Below are 13,999 nucleotides of genomic sequence, written 5' to 3'. Positions count from 1 at the left end.
TGGCCCCATGGACTTGTATATGTCCAGCTTTTCTAAATAGTCCCTAATCTGTTCTTTCACCACTGAAGGCTGCTCACCTCCTCCCCAAACTATGCTGCCCAGTGCAGTAGTCTGGGAGCTGACCTTGCCTGTGAAGACTGAGGTGAAAAGGGTATTGAGCACTTCAGCTTTTTCTGCATCCTCTGGCACTGGGTTACCTCCCCCAATCAGTAAGGGACCCACACTTTCCCTGATCTTCCTCTTGTTACTGACATACTTGTAGAAACCCTTCTTGTTACCCCTCACATCCCTTGCTAGCTGCAACTCCAACCGCATTTTGGCCTTCCTGACTTCATCCCTGCATGCCCGAGCAATACTTGTATACTCTTCCCTAGTTGTTTGTCCAAGTTTCCACTTCTTATAACAGGGGTCGTCAACCGGGGGTATGCATACCCCTGGGGGTACGTGTGGGTGGGCGGGGACGGAGAGCCGCCGCCTCCCAGGGGCAGGGCTGGGGTGAGGCACCCCTCTGCGGGGTGGGGAAGCTCACACGCAGCAGCCGCCACTGCCACACACCAGCCGGCCCTGCTCCTGGGATGCGGCAGTGCTCCCTCCCCACCCACCCACGTACTGTCCCTGCCTCCCTGCTCCATGTCCAGCCATGCACTACCTCTCTCCCTTCCCCCACTCGGTGTCTGGCTGCCCGCCACCCCCTCTCCCCCTTGGCATCCAGCCATGCACCACCTCCCTGGCGTCTGGCCACACAACACCCCCACCCCTGCTCAGCGCTTGGCTGCTGGGGATACTTAGACTAAAAAAGGTTGAAAACCCCTGTCATATAAGCTTTCTTTTTGGGATTTAGTTTACTGGAGAGTTCCCTGCTAAGCCAAGCTGGTCTTGTTCCATACTTGCCCGTCTTCCTGCACATCTGGATGGTTTGTTCCTGCACTCTCAGTAAGGTTTCCTTAAAGTATAGCCAATTCCCCTGGACTCCTCTCCCCATCAGACTGGCCTCCCAGGGGATCCTGCCCATGAGTTCCCTGAGCAAGTCAAAGTCTGCCTTTCTGAAGCCCAGGGTCCTTACTCTGCTGCTCTCCATCCTTCCTTTCCAAGGTCCTGAACTCAATCGTCTCGTGGTCACTACTGCCCAAGTTGCCATCCACTTCTACATCCCCCACCAACTCTTCCATTTGGAGCATCAGGTCAAGCAGAGCACAGCCCCTAGTTGGCTGCTCCAGCACTTGCACCTGGACAGTGTCCCCAAGACTCTCTAAAAACTTCCTGGATTGCCTGCGCACTGCTGTATTGCCCTCCCGACAGATGTCAGGGTGATTGAAGTCCCCCATGAGAACCAGGGCCTGTGATCGGGAAAATTCCTCTAGCTGTTTGAAGAAAGTCTCATCTGTTTCATCCTCCTAGTCTGGTGGTCTACAGCAGACCCCCACCACAACATCACCCTTGTTGCCCTCCCCTCTGACCCTACCCCAGAGACTCTCAACAGACCCGTCTCCAGCTTCATACTGGAGCTCTGAGCAATCATACGGCTCTTTTACATAAAGCGCAACTCCTCCTTCTCTTCTCCCCTATTTGTCCTTCCTGAACAGTTTGTACCCATCCATGACAGCGCTCCTGGGATCGATCACCCCAGTGTGGGGAGGTGCAGGGAGCCAGTGAGAGGGGTGACTGCGGGCTGAACACCCATACTGCTTCCTCCCCTAGAAAGATTTCTAGTAGTGGAAATTCTCAGCAACATCCATGCTCAAAATAAATACCTATTCATACCCTTACTTGATAGCTGGAGAAGTAAACCAGAGTGGTACCAAAAGCACCCCAAATCCACACACCTTTTCCATAATTTTGAGCGTTTTCAGTTTTGTTCAGCAACCGCCATAACGAAAAGAGGACTCAAAATGTTGCTTACAGTAAACTGAATCAACTTTAAAAAATAACTGCCATGTTTTTCTTTCTTTGATTTTTCTTCCCTGTTCTTCCCTTTCCCCTTAACTTCAACGGGAATATGCATGTGGTGAAAATTAGACATGTGTTTAAGTGCTTGCTAAATCACATGGAAAGCTCCTTTGAGGAAACTAATGTGTTTTGTTTCATGTTAGTGTCTCTTCTGCCACAATCTACTCGTTCCTTATTGCTACATTAAATAGCATCTTAAACTTTTTTTTTAAGCTTTTCTTCCTTCACATAATACACCTGACTAATGGGGTTGGAGTTAAGTGTGCATAATTGTCTGGTTCGCTTTTAAAACCTAAATGACTGAAGTAATTTCAAAACATAAATATTAATCAATCAGCAAAGCATTGTTTTAAGCCAATCAGACATTGATTGGGTCTTTAATTGGTATAATGGTGTGTAGCTAACTTATCCTAGCTGAGGACCTGGCCTGTAAATTATAGGATGAGTGCCCTCCATGTTAAAACAGCCACTTAAAAAACGCGAAAGCCTTACAGAAAAAGAGCAGTTTAAAAGACATTTGTCAAGGCCTGATAAGTGCCATTTCTCTAGGAAGTGCAAGTTGTGCACTAGCTGGTTTGTATGCAAAGAGCTGATAAGTCTATGTAATGCTAGGCTGCGAGTCATTTTCCCACTAATCTTTGTCCTAACACACAATATTTTCAGGGTGTGACAGAACTGAAAAATAAGTGAAAAATAAAATGACAATACAGCTCACAATTTAGCATAAAAACGTACCTCACCCTGCCATGCTTTCCTTCTAGTTTATCCTTTTCACACAACAAATTTAGCATCCAGGAAAAGTCCTATATTAAACAGCACTGCAGACTGCAATCCTAAACACAAAGTGCAGCAAAGGCAACAGCAGCAATACAAATTTGCCCACATCATCTCCAGCGACAGGTCTATAACTTGATTTGAAGGTGCCATGTCTCCAGGGCCCCGAAGCAGTTGATCTCAAAGTTTCTCTTTCAACTTCCTGTCTTCTCAGCTTTTTTATGCATCAGTTATAAGTGTACCACGAGAAAGGTTTTGCAGAGCAAAGGTCATCTGCAGACCACAGTAAGACAACTAGATCTGATAAAGGGCTTTATTTTCCATGACAATCACACTCCTGCCCTTTCTGGCAAGAAGTTTGCCAGTCAGTTCCAGCTGCAAGGTTGGTTTGGAAATATATCCAAGGAACTAAATGGCTCTTACCAATGTTAATAGTCTGGATGTAGCTTCTTTCAGTCTATGAGACTGAAGCTATGACAGAGATGAAGGGATCCTTATCCCATATACCAACTGGTCTCCATTTCTCTTTACAGCGATAGCAAAAACACACAAACTCTTCCCACCATAGGACAGCTTGGTTACATGTACACCGTGGCGACATTATGCCCAAGGCAGAATATTCCCAAGTCTAACCTTCCCATGATTGGGAATGGTTGTTGGAGGCATCCCAAGAGCAGCTTAATCAATGTATTTGTGGGTTTGGAACACGTGAGAAGGAGCAGGCAGGTAATGCATGCTGGAAAATGTCCCAGCCAGGGCAGACTGCCACCACAGTGTAGAAATATCCTTTGCCATTCCTCTACCATGCATCATCTCTCTCCAGTTCATACTCCTCACCTGTCAATCTCCTTCCTTTGCTGACAAGGTCTATCCCTACGTTCAGTGCCCTGTAGTAACACTTCTGTCTTCTTCGTGCCACATCATCGGTGTAGGGGCAACTGATACTTTCTTCTCTTCGCTATGTCTAGAGTCAGTGAAAGCCAAAGTAGAATGAGGCATGCTATCTTTCTCAGGGCTCCATCACCCGCCAAGACAGAGTGGGACAAGAGCCCCAGGGCATGTTGGTGATGCAATTAAATCACATTTCACTGTTCAACAGGCAGTGTGAGGAAGGGGATGAGAGGCTGTACATAATGACAACGCTGAGAGTGCAAAACCCTTCCAGCCATTGGTTGTTTTTTTCTCATGTTAACTGAATGTTTTTAACTAAAGGGGCTGACACCAGAGACTTAAGGAAAAGAGACAAAGAAGAAAACACTGAGGTGACTTATGCTGTACTGCGCTGAGTGCAAGTGGCCGGTGGGTCACACTCCTGGAGGAAGATCCTACACTGCCCACAATAAGACTAGAAAAGGGTGAGAAACTTGGGTTGGTCATCAGAGTAGCAGGACACACACGCTGCTGAATCAGCCAGGTGAGCTCAAGGCAGGCCTGTGTATGGAGCTGGGACCCAGTGAGATGGACACGGTGCCAGAGGGCTCCAAACAAGTCTCTAGCCAATGGCTAGTCTTGCAAAAATGTAGAGGCGTTTGAGTCGGAAGTAGACAATACGTCCCTTTCAAAGGAGAACCTAACCAAGACTTAAACCTAAGGAGTCTGTACATTTTTGGAAGTTTAATTTGACCTCCACCCTGAATTCAACAGAGTTTTCAGCTGAGGTTCCAGTTTTGGCCTATTATAGTTTCATAGGTGGTAGGGTCAGAAGGGACCTGAGTAGATCATCAAGTCCGATGCCCTGTCATGGCACAAAAGGTCAAGGTCAAACGACGATTGCTATTACCAAATGACCAATCCTACGGTTTCTTCAGGGAAATATCAACAAGCAGAAAACCCCATGCCTAAATTTATGGACACAGCCTACAACATGAGTTCAAAAGGAGTGCTTTTTTCCCCAGTACACTCATTCTACTTATACTATAATAGTTTTATTTAGGAAACAGAAAGACAAGGAAAAACAGAAGTTTAACTCAATTGTACCATTCTAAGATTAAAACAAGAAATCTTTAGAAAAACAAAATCTGCTTACCAAGGCATGAGTTGGCCAATTTTTGTCTTTTTACTTTTGCTAATAAAAAAGCCAGCCACAGGATCAGTAATTGCACCCCCGACCTTGCCAATGAACAGCACCAGAGAGGCATGAAACGGAGTAATCTGAAAATACAGGCACAATGCTCTAAACAAGGGCTATTATTTAGCAATACAATGAAACAGCATAAAGCAACATTCCAGAATGAATCTCAGTGCTGTATTTAAAGACTAATGATAGTTCACTTACAAAACAGGTTGCCTACTATTATAAGTGAGCGAATAAATTGCTCTCCATTGACCATATCTAGATACTGAGAAAGACCAACAAGAAAGGATTTGCATGAGGAGGAAACATGAGGAGAGAGAGGCTATAGATGAATTTAGTGCTGGGGAAGAGTGCCAGACAGGCAGTCCTGAAGACTGAAGCCCTTGGTTTAGTAAAGGAACCAAGAAAAACCAGGTTGCTTTCTTTATAAGTTGCCCCGACATAGCCCCATTTTAAAGCTCTAGCGTGACCTAGACCAGGTAAGAGTACTGCTCATATTCCAGATCCACTCCTCGGCCCTGACTCTCTCTACTGACATTACCAAGGAGGATTTCAATGGATGCTATTTGTAAATGTGGCTACAGCAGAGTAGACCTATTTCCATACAGAACTGACCTGTGACTAATAGGGGTGTGCAAAGCAGGCCCTATTCAATTCGGATTCGAATTCGGCCTGAATTGGCAACAGTGATTTGATTCATTGATTCGGATCACTGTCCCCAATTCAATTTGGCCAAGTCTGAATCTGAGGATTCGATGCTGATTTCAGCGATTCGGACATAGACACAGCTTTAAATGCTTTTCCTACATACCTCGAGATACCAGCACAGCTTGTGAACGCTATGATGCTGGGGCAGATGGAGCGTCCCACAGGAGCGCAGGGGCCTCCCACGTGCTTGGCGGCGAACCCGGAAGTATTACCAGTCCAGTTCTGGGTCCATCAGGGAGTGTGCCATCCCCCCCCACCCCCACCCCGCACCTCCCCAGCTCAGTGATTGGCCACAGGGGGACTCCGGGTGACCCCCAGACCCAGGAGGCACCAGTCACCGAGCCAGAGGGGCTCGGGGGGGGTTCAGGGGGGCCCCCCGCGTGTTCCCCAGTGGACCTGGATGTGGACCGGAAGTGCTTCTGCTCCATTTCTGGGTCTGCTGCCGAGCGTGCTGGGGGGCCCCCCCTTGCTCCTCTGGCACACTCCATGCACCCCAGCATCGCAGCAATCACAAGCCGCCTGCTACCTTGAGGTATGTAGAAAAAACATTTAAAGCTGTGTCTATGTCTGAATCGCCGAATCTTTCCAAGTCAATTTGGAGGGTTCCGATTTGATTTGGAGAGATTAAAGGGTTTCCTGATTTGATCCAGATTCAGAGATTCGGCCACTGAATCGGGCCAAATCTCTGCTGAATTGAATCAGGGACCAAAGCTTTGCGCAGCCCTAATGACTAATGCAATTAATAACTGCAGTTAAGGTGACAAGTGAATGATGTGTGTTCTAACTCTTACAAACAGCAGGTGCCAAGGAAAAAGGAGAGCACATTTAAAGTTTCCATACATTAAAAAAAATAATCAAAGGGGAAAACCTAAAACTAATGTAACAAGCAACTATTTTTAAGACTAACTTAACAAGCATGCATTATGGTTCACTTTGTGCAATGCTGTAATTTCTACAAATTATCTGCAGAGCGAAAGAACTCACAAGACACTGGCTGGGAAAAGGCAGGGCCTGGGTCTGTTGGAATTACACAGGCCTGGCCTTAGCCCTTTACTAGGGGACTAAAAAGAGACACTGCAAAATGCCTATCATCTGTTTTTCTCAAAACTACATCTTTGTGACAAACAACCTTTGCAGCTGGGAAAATCCATGGGATCATTCAGTTGCTGTTATAAAAGAAGGGAAATTAAAAAACAGAGTAAAGGTCGTGTATCTTTTTTGTCTTTCTGATAAAGACAGACAAGGGTGGGGGGGGAATACATCAGAGAGCAGGGGGAAGGGAGGGAGGATGGCAGGTATGGAACGAGAAAAAGTGAAAAAAACTGGGGAGGGAGGATGAGAGGGTGGAGAGGAAGAAGCTTAAGCAAACCAGTTCAGGGGAGGGAACATCTGTTTACAACTGTAGGTACAAGAGGTGGCCCACAGCTCTGCTCCAACTATTGCTGCAGCTGCTTTGCTGATTTGCAGCTTCTTTCTCCGAGGAACATGGTGAGGGGAATGAGGACACGACACAAATCCCAGTGATGGGGAGGAAAGAGTCCTCTCTGCATGCGTATGGAGTCTAAAGGGACTAATGACCCATGAGTTACTAGCAGCAGGAGGTTACTGAAGCCAAGCAGAAGAAGAGGTAACTCAGCCCTGTGCAATTCCCATGACAGAGTCAGCATCAAATTTCAGGAGAAAAGTTTTCTTTGATTTTGGTATTTATAAATATACTGGGAGAAAGCTTATTTGCCTCCATCTAGTCTGGGAATCTCCCCCAGTCTTAGGCCAGGCATTGCATGCTCCCTGAGCTTTTACCATTGCTCAGGAGGGAAGCAGGAGACGAGTGCAGTCAACCCTGCCTTCGGCTCCCCCTCTAAGAATCTCTCTTATTCACTACTACTTCCCCTACGTTCCCCATCACTCAGAGCACCAACTTCGTCCCTGCCTTCCTCTCTCCTCTCGTCCAGATTTTGCCACTGCATTTCCCACAAAACATTCATGATCTGGCTGTCTTTTCCAGGCTCGTGCAGCAGCGTTGCAAATCCTGCTGTTATATCACAAGTCTTGTGATACTTGGTGTTCTTCTGAAAGCCCTAACTGCTAGGATGGGCCAACATAGAAAACCAATGATAGTAATTTACTGTCAAAATAAGAGGAATAAAGGAACTGTATCTAGGGCAGCCTCCTCAACCTCACAGGTGCTGAGCAATTAAAAACTATAGTAAAAAACATCATGTAAGAGGCATGTTAAATTAATTTCTATTCCCTATATACAGGGAAATTAAGTAGGTGACAATATCCCAGTCAAACTTAGTCTGCAATTAGAAAGTGCTTCCCATGGTACTTACGTATGCTATATCTAACAGGTAGATCTGCAGGAAGAAAGCAGTGGCACTCCCTGCAACTTGATTTGGAGCACCCCCAATCGCATAGCATAATTTACTGCAAACCGAGAGTCTGTCTTCGTGTTTGGGCTGAAACAGAACAAGAGCACAAAACACCACTTACGAGCAAATACTACATATTACAGTAAAAAGCTGAAAATCTTAATGACTGAACCAGTATAAAAACCTAGGAAGTCAGACAGTGACTGACAGTGGCGGGAGTGGATGCTGTCAAGGGAGACCATACACACAAGGTGTATCTAGCGTGAGCAATCCTCTGGCATACCTCCCCTGGTACTTACCACATTGGTTTAGAGATGCCAGAGGACACGTCCCTATCTGTTCTGCGTAATACCTATTAATGGATCCATCATCCATGAACTTGCCTAGTTCCTTTTTGAACCCAAACAAAAAAAAGGCACCACTGCCCATGATGGAGAATGCAGCTGAGCTTCTGCACATTACTTCAAGCAACCTAGTTAAATCAAGCGGCCTTTTTTCAATGCTCAGTCTAGATTCTCTGAACTGGAGTCCAGAAATGTCTACTTCCGACAGGCTAATTTTGAGAAGAATATTTTTTTTGAAAGGGTGTCAGCATGCTCTATCTACAGCACACATTTGTCTGGAGGATTCAAATGCAAGGGAACAGCTTCCTGAACAAGGCTACAAACAAGTGATAAGAAGGCATGCATCCTGTTGTATTGACATAGCCTATTGGAGAGCTGCAGAGTCCTGGATAACTTGTGAGATAAGAGAAACCAAAGGCTGGTGTCACCCTATGATGTATAATTCAGACTGCAAAATGCTGCATAACTCCCTGGCTTCTGTCCTTTCAGAGCATAGTAATTAATACTAATATATATTTTTAACTTATCCCCCTTGGGCAATATAGAGAAAAGGATGACTCGGGACAGATTCAGAAGATATGTATCTAATTCCTTCTTCATTTGGCTACAAAAGTATCATGTGACCTGGGTCAAGTCACTTCGCTCTGCCTTACATTTCCAATCAGCAAAAAACAGGCAAAAAGGGTACCGTTTTCTGCAGCACCTAAGCGACTTCAGAAACTCTTTCCACAATGGATCCTGCTCCTTTGCACTGTTTTATGTGAAAAGGTATAAACAGGTGTGCTTTAGTCTCATGAAGTTCTCCTTTTTTTTATTCATGTCTGGCTAGGTAAAGAGCAAGACCTCCATGTTACCAAGTTAACCACATCTCTGGCCCCTTGGTCTCTTCAACTGAGCCTCTTCTCATGTCTTTGGCCGCAAGCTGTTCTCTCCTAGGGTAGAATCACACGGTTTTCGTGCTCTTGGGCCATGCCTTGTACAGCAGTGCCCAGGCATTAACTATGATTATTTCAGTAGGCCTGCTCTGTATTCAGTTCCCTCCGGGAGCAATGCCAATGGTAACCTGTCACTGAGCTGTGCCATCTGACATCAGTGCCAGGAAGACACACAAGCTTGTGGCTGAAGCTTAACCTCCCTGGACATCCCATCGCTGACCACAGGGGAGCTGTTCTTAGTAAAGCTTTAAAAAAGAACTTGAATGTGAAATTATGGAACAAGAAATCATCCTCGGACTGGATTGCATTAAATACAGTCTGAAAAGGGATGATGAATTCTTATCCCATTACCTGGGTTAGCTTTGGTGACCCCTTCGTCCCCATGGGATTATTATTTGCCACTCCCAGCACTGCCCCCCTTTTCCCTCTCCTCTCCTTCCCTCCCCTCCCTGTCTTTTGTATTAAAAATCACTCCCTCTATTTGATAGACTGCTCGTGCATGTCCTGTCTGAGCATCTCATGAAGTGAACTTGAGCTCACAAAAGCGTACGCATCTCTGATTTAATCTACCCTACATCTCTACCCTGCCTTCAACCTGTCACCAAACAGACTAAGTAAAAAAAATTAAGAGAACAAGAGAACTTGAAATAAAGAACATGCTATGCACGTCTAACCTACCAAGTAACTATGCGGTTTCCACAGAGATCCTGGCAAGTGTGAACTGTCTATGGATACCATGCTACAAGTCAGGTCAGGGCAGTACAACCAGTTCCCTGAACTCACAAAGCAGTGCTCCTACCTCAGCTTCAGGGAGACGGTTCTGTAATAGCTTCTCAGTATTTCTGATCACCAGGGATCCTGGTTTTCTCTGATTTAAAAAAAAAATCCCTAATTTTTGTTTTTTAAAAAATAACCCCAAATCCACATTTTTCTGTGATTTAAATGAAACACCACTAAGACACAGAGAGAGATATATAGTGGTGTTTCATTTCAATTATGGAAAAGTGTGGATTTGGGGTTGCTTTTTTTAAATTGAAAATTGGGGATATTTTTAAATCCGAGAAAACCAGGATCCCTGCTGATAACAGGATCCGACCATGCATGCATACACCCTATCCAGAGACTAAACCATTTTAACCACTTACTGCCCATTGATGGTTCGCTTCCAGCACTGGCAAGTTCTCAATGCAGCATGCAAATAGGCCATTGGCCTTTACTGGCCCAAGTGTTTGGAGGTTGCTTGGCTGAAACCATGGTTCTGCTTTCCTCCTTGTTCCCCCTTCCTCCTCCTCATCCCCAATCAGCAGTTCTCAGCTGTCTACTAAACTAGTTCAATACATTCCTACAAGAAAGTCTAATAACTCGGTGTAATTATAATTTACCACATTGGCTAGGTCACATGTAATATTCATGATTTTTTTACCTTGAGTCCCACCTCAGCCACACTCCATTTCATGGTCTTAACTATTAGAATAATTAGGAAGACATAAAACTTGTGACACAAGCAGCAGCACACCAATATTTAAAGGCTTATAGGCTGCAATTAAGTGCTTTGTTTTTAAATTCAGTTTCATGGTTAGAAGATTTTTTGTTTTGTTTTGTTTCGTTTTAATTAAAAAGTCTCATTTGGATTCCACGCACCTCCTGGATACTCCTAGACTACGTGGGCAGCATACTTTCCAGTCACCTTGAAGCCAAGCTAATACTTTTGTCTCAGCAGTAGCTAATGGAAGCTTTCACCTCTGACTAATTTTGTTTATGGAAGCTATTGCCTGAATAAAATGAGCTGTTGGGATCTGTTTATATTCACTAAAATACTTATTACTTGCAGGGAATTTTGCATGTCTAAAGCACTGCTCATATAATCCTCCCCTATTTTTACTAGATAAGTAGTAAAGTAATATCCCCCAAAAACAAATGAGGAAATGGATGCAAAGAAGTTCAAAGCCCTAGGATCAGAACCCACGGTCTACCACTGCTTTACTCATTCAAATAGATCATGCCATCTCTCATGGCATTGCAGGGAGGAAGAGTTACAGATGCTGAATCTAGTGGTGAAAGTGCGCGCCTAAATTCTAACCAGAGCTCTAATGCGCTCTGTGCCCCCCATTCCCCATCTATAAAATGAAGATAGCACCTTTTTCCATCTTGTTTTAAAAGCATTACAAATATTTACCCATGTACTGATACATGACCACATGTTCAGGCTGACAAATGTTTGGAATCATAAGTCCATGCTCCACAGCCCAAGACATTTATAATAGGACAAAGATAATCTTTTGCTTCAATCCAGTTCAATGCTCTGGTCTGGGACCAAGGAAGTGCAACTTCAATGCTCAACCCTGCCACGTTTTCTGTGGGGCCTTGTGCAAATTACTCTATGAGCCTCAGTTCCTCTCTCTGTACAATGGGAATATTACCTACCCTTTGGGCAGTTTGTTACTTCCAACTGTGAGCATTTTGAGGCAGGAGCTGTCTCCTTTGTACCCAAAGAACCCAGCTCCATGGGTCTCCAAACTTGATGAGAACTGGCAGGCATTGGCATGATCCTAATAAAAGGGTTTTTTTTTAAGAATGATAAAAATATATATTTTGGATGCTTTCTTATAAACAGGGATCCTGGTTTTCTCCGATAAAAAAAATCCCCAATTTTCGGTTTTAAAATAAGTAACCCAAAATCCACATTTTTCCATGATTAAAATGACAAACCACTATATATCTATCTATATATTAGTGGCGTTTCATTTTAATCATGGAAAAGTGTGGATTTTGGGGTACTTATATAAGCCAAAACATTGGGATTTTTTTTTTTTTATCAGAGAAAACCAGGATCCCTGCTTATAAAGGATCTCAAAGGTGTAGGTTTTGCAGGACAGCCAGAAATCTGGAATTTTTGCTTGTTAACTTTTTGGGACGCTGCTCCTGTCCCATTTTCCCAACAGCATTATGATCATGCTACCTATTAGTGGCTATTGGACTGAGCAGTTGGAAATGTTTCCTCCAGCATCATTAAACCACGATTGGTCGATTCCAAGGAGGGTACTGAATAGGGAATAGATCATTCTAGAGATATGATGTTCAGTGCTCTCCTTCTACATCATCCACGTCTTCCACTGAAGGAGACAAAATACTGGGCTAGACAGACGACGGGTGTGAGCACTTATGCTCTTATGTTATCTCTGATGCTGTCCATCTACGGAGAAGCTTCCTGCAAACATGCCGCCAGACAGCTATATTATCCTCCCCTAAACTCACCTGTGCTGCACTGCTCATAAAACACCTGGTAACACGTTGGCAGTAGCGCTATGAGCACTTGTTTCATTTTGGTTACCCTCAAAGTTACCTTTTGCCTCAGCCCTGTTTGTCATATTTACCTGCTGTCTCGTCTTAAACTTGTGAATTCTATGGGCTGCATCCAAGCAGATTTCTCACTGTTCTTGTCATGCTGCTTATAGGACATATATTGCAATTGAATTCCAAGGCTAGGTTCTGTCCCTGCTATTTCCTCCTCATTGAGCCTACACAAGATACGTTAATGTACATTATAATTTAATGCACTTTACAGGTGCATATCTACATGTGTGCGCCCTTTAATATGCATTAAAAATGGTGATTTAGGTGCAATTAGTTAAAGTGTATTAACACATGTGTAAACGCAACCCAGCACGGCCAGCCACCAGGGGAACATGGCAGGTCTGCAGGGACTTGGCACGTACTTTAATGCCAAGTGCACTAACTTTAGTGCCAATTCCCTGCATGTGTAGACACCTGCCAAAAACCGCTTAATGCACATTAAATTTAGTCCTGCTTAAATGCAAGTGTAGATCATTTAGCCTCCTCTGACACCAGGAAATTACTTAACATGACTAAGGGGAGCAGAATTTATATTCCAGATCTGCCTCAGTCTGTTACAAAGGTAGGGAAGCACGTAATGCTGTCAGGTATACTCTCATTCCTCTTTTCTTTACTCACTTTCCTCCCCCATTTATCAATGCCTCCAAGTGTTGCTTCTTGTCTCTAAACTTGGGGCTTATCTTCACTGCAAGAGGCAGCTCAAGTTAACATACTCAAGTAACTCCACTAGCCCACTGCAAAACCCAAGGCAAAGAACAGTTTGATCAGCTGCACAGTGACACATCACCAGCTGATCAGCTTTTTGCAACTCCAACTATTGCCTCCTCGCTGCCTTGCCAGCTTGAGCATCAGCAGCATTTGGAGTACAATGCTCTTCTGGGCTAACTAATGAGCTTAGAGCATCACTTAACATCAATAGTTTTGTGTGTGGACAAGAGTTGGATTAGGAGAAAAATTCAACATATAAATAACTGCATTGCTGGCTCAAAGACAAACCCTTACTAGCTGTGAACTATAGTATGTTATGTAGGTATTATATACATACCCTAGTTAGTATGTTATGTATCATAATACACACCATATTAAAGTATATGAATATATTAATATTGTTATTTTATAATATGTATGCATATATATATTACTAGTCACTACTGTAATTACTATGTCACTAATGTGATTAGAGAGTTTTTAACCCTGTTATTTAATATAGAGTATTTAGCCATTCAGTAAGTTCGTTCTTCAGTAATGATTTTTTGCTGTGGAAAAGCAGTTTCATTTTGGGAGTTTTTTAAAGCTACGGATGGAAAAAGTCATTTCCACCTCAAGCCGTTTCTACAAATTGGTTTAGAAACAGAGTTAAGGGACAGACAGGTTAAGTATTAAGTAATTTAAGTATTAAGTATTTTAAGTATTAAGTTTAAGTATTTAAACCAGTTTAAGTATTTAAACTTCAGAAGGAACAAGTTTGTTACTGTACTACTTTGAAAGCTT

At 43.9% G+C, this 13,999-nt stretch overlaps 1 protein-coding gene across 1 annotated transcript in view; it reads right to left on the bottom strand.

Moving 5' to 3' along the window:
* MFSD2B (major facilitator superfamily domain containing 2B) overlaps positions 1–3,689 on the bottom strand; it is a 33,302-nt gene extending 29,613 nt beyond the window's left edge. Inside the window, exon 1 of the mRNA XM_025208587.1 lies at positions 3,559–3,689. The gene's annotated coding sequence lies outside the window, so the exon portion shown is untranslated. The remainder of the gene's footprint in view (positions 1–3,558) is intronic.
* Between the last annotated feature and the right edge of the window lie 10,310 nt (positions 3,690–13,999).

Source organism: Alligator sinensis, unplaced genomic scaffold, assembly GCF_000455745.1.
Source record: "Alligator sinensis unplaced genomic scaffold, ASM45574v1 scaffold300_1, whole genome shotgun sequence".
NCBI classification, from domain to species: domain Eukaryota; kingdom Metazoa; phylum Chordata; order Crocodylia; family Alligatoridae; genus Alligator; species Alligator sinensis.
The sequence above is the reverse complement of the archived record's forward strand: the minus strand, read 5'-3'. Positions and strand labels throughout refer to the sequence as shown.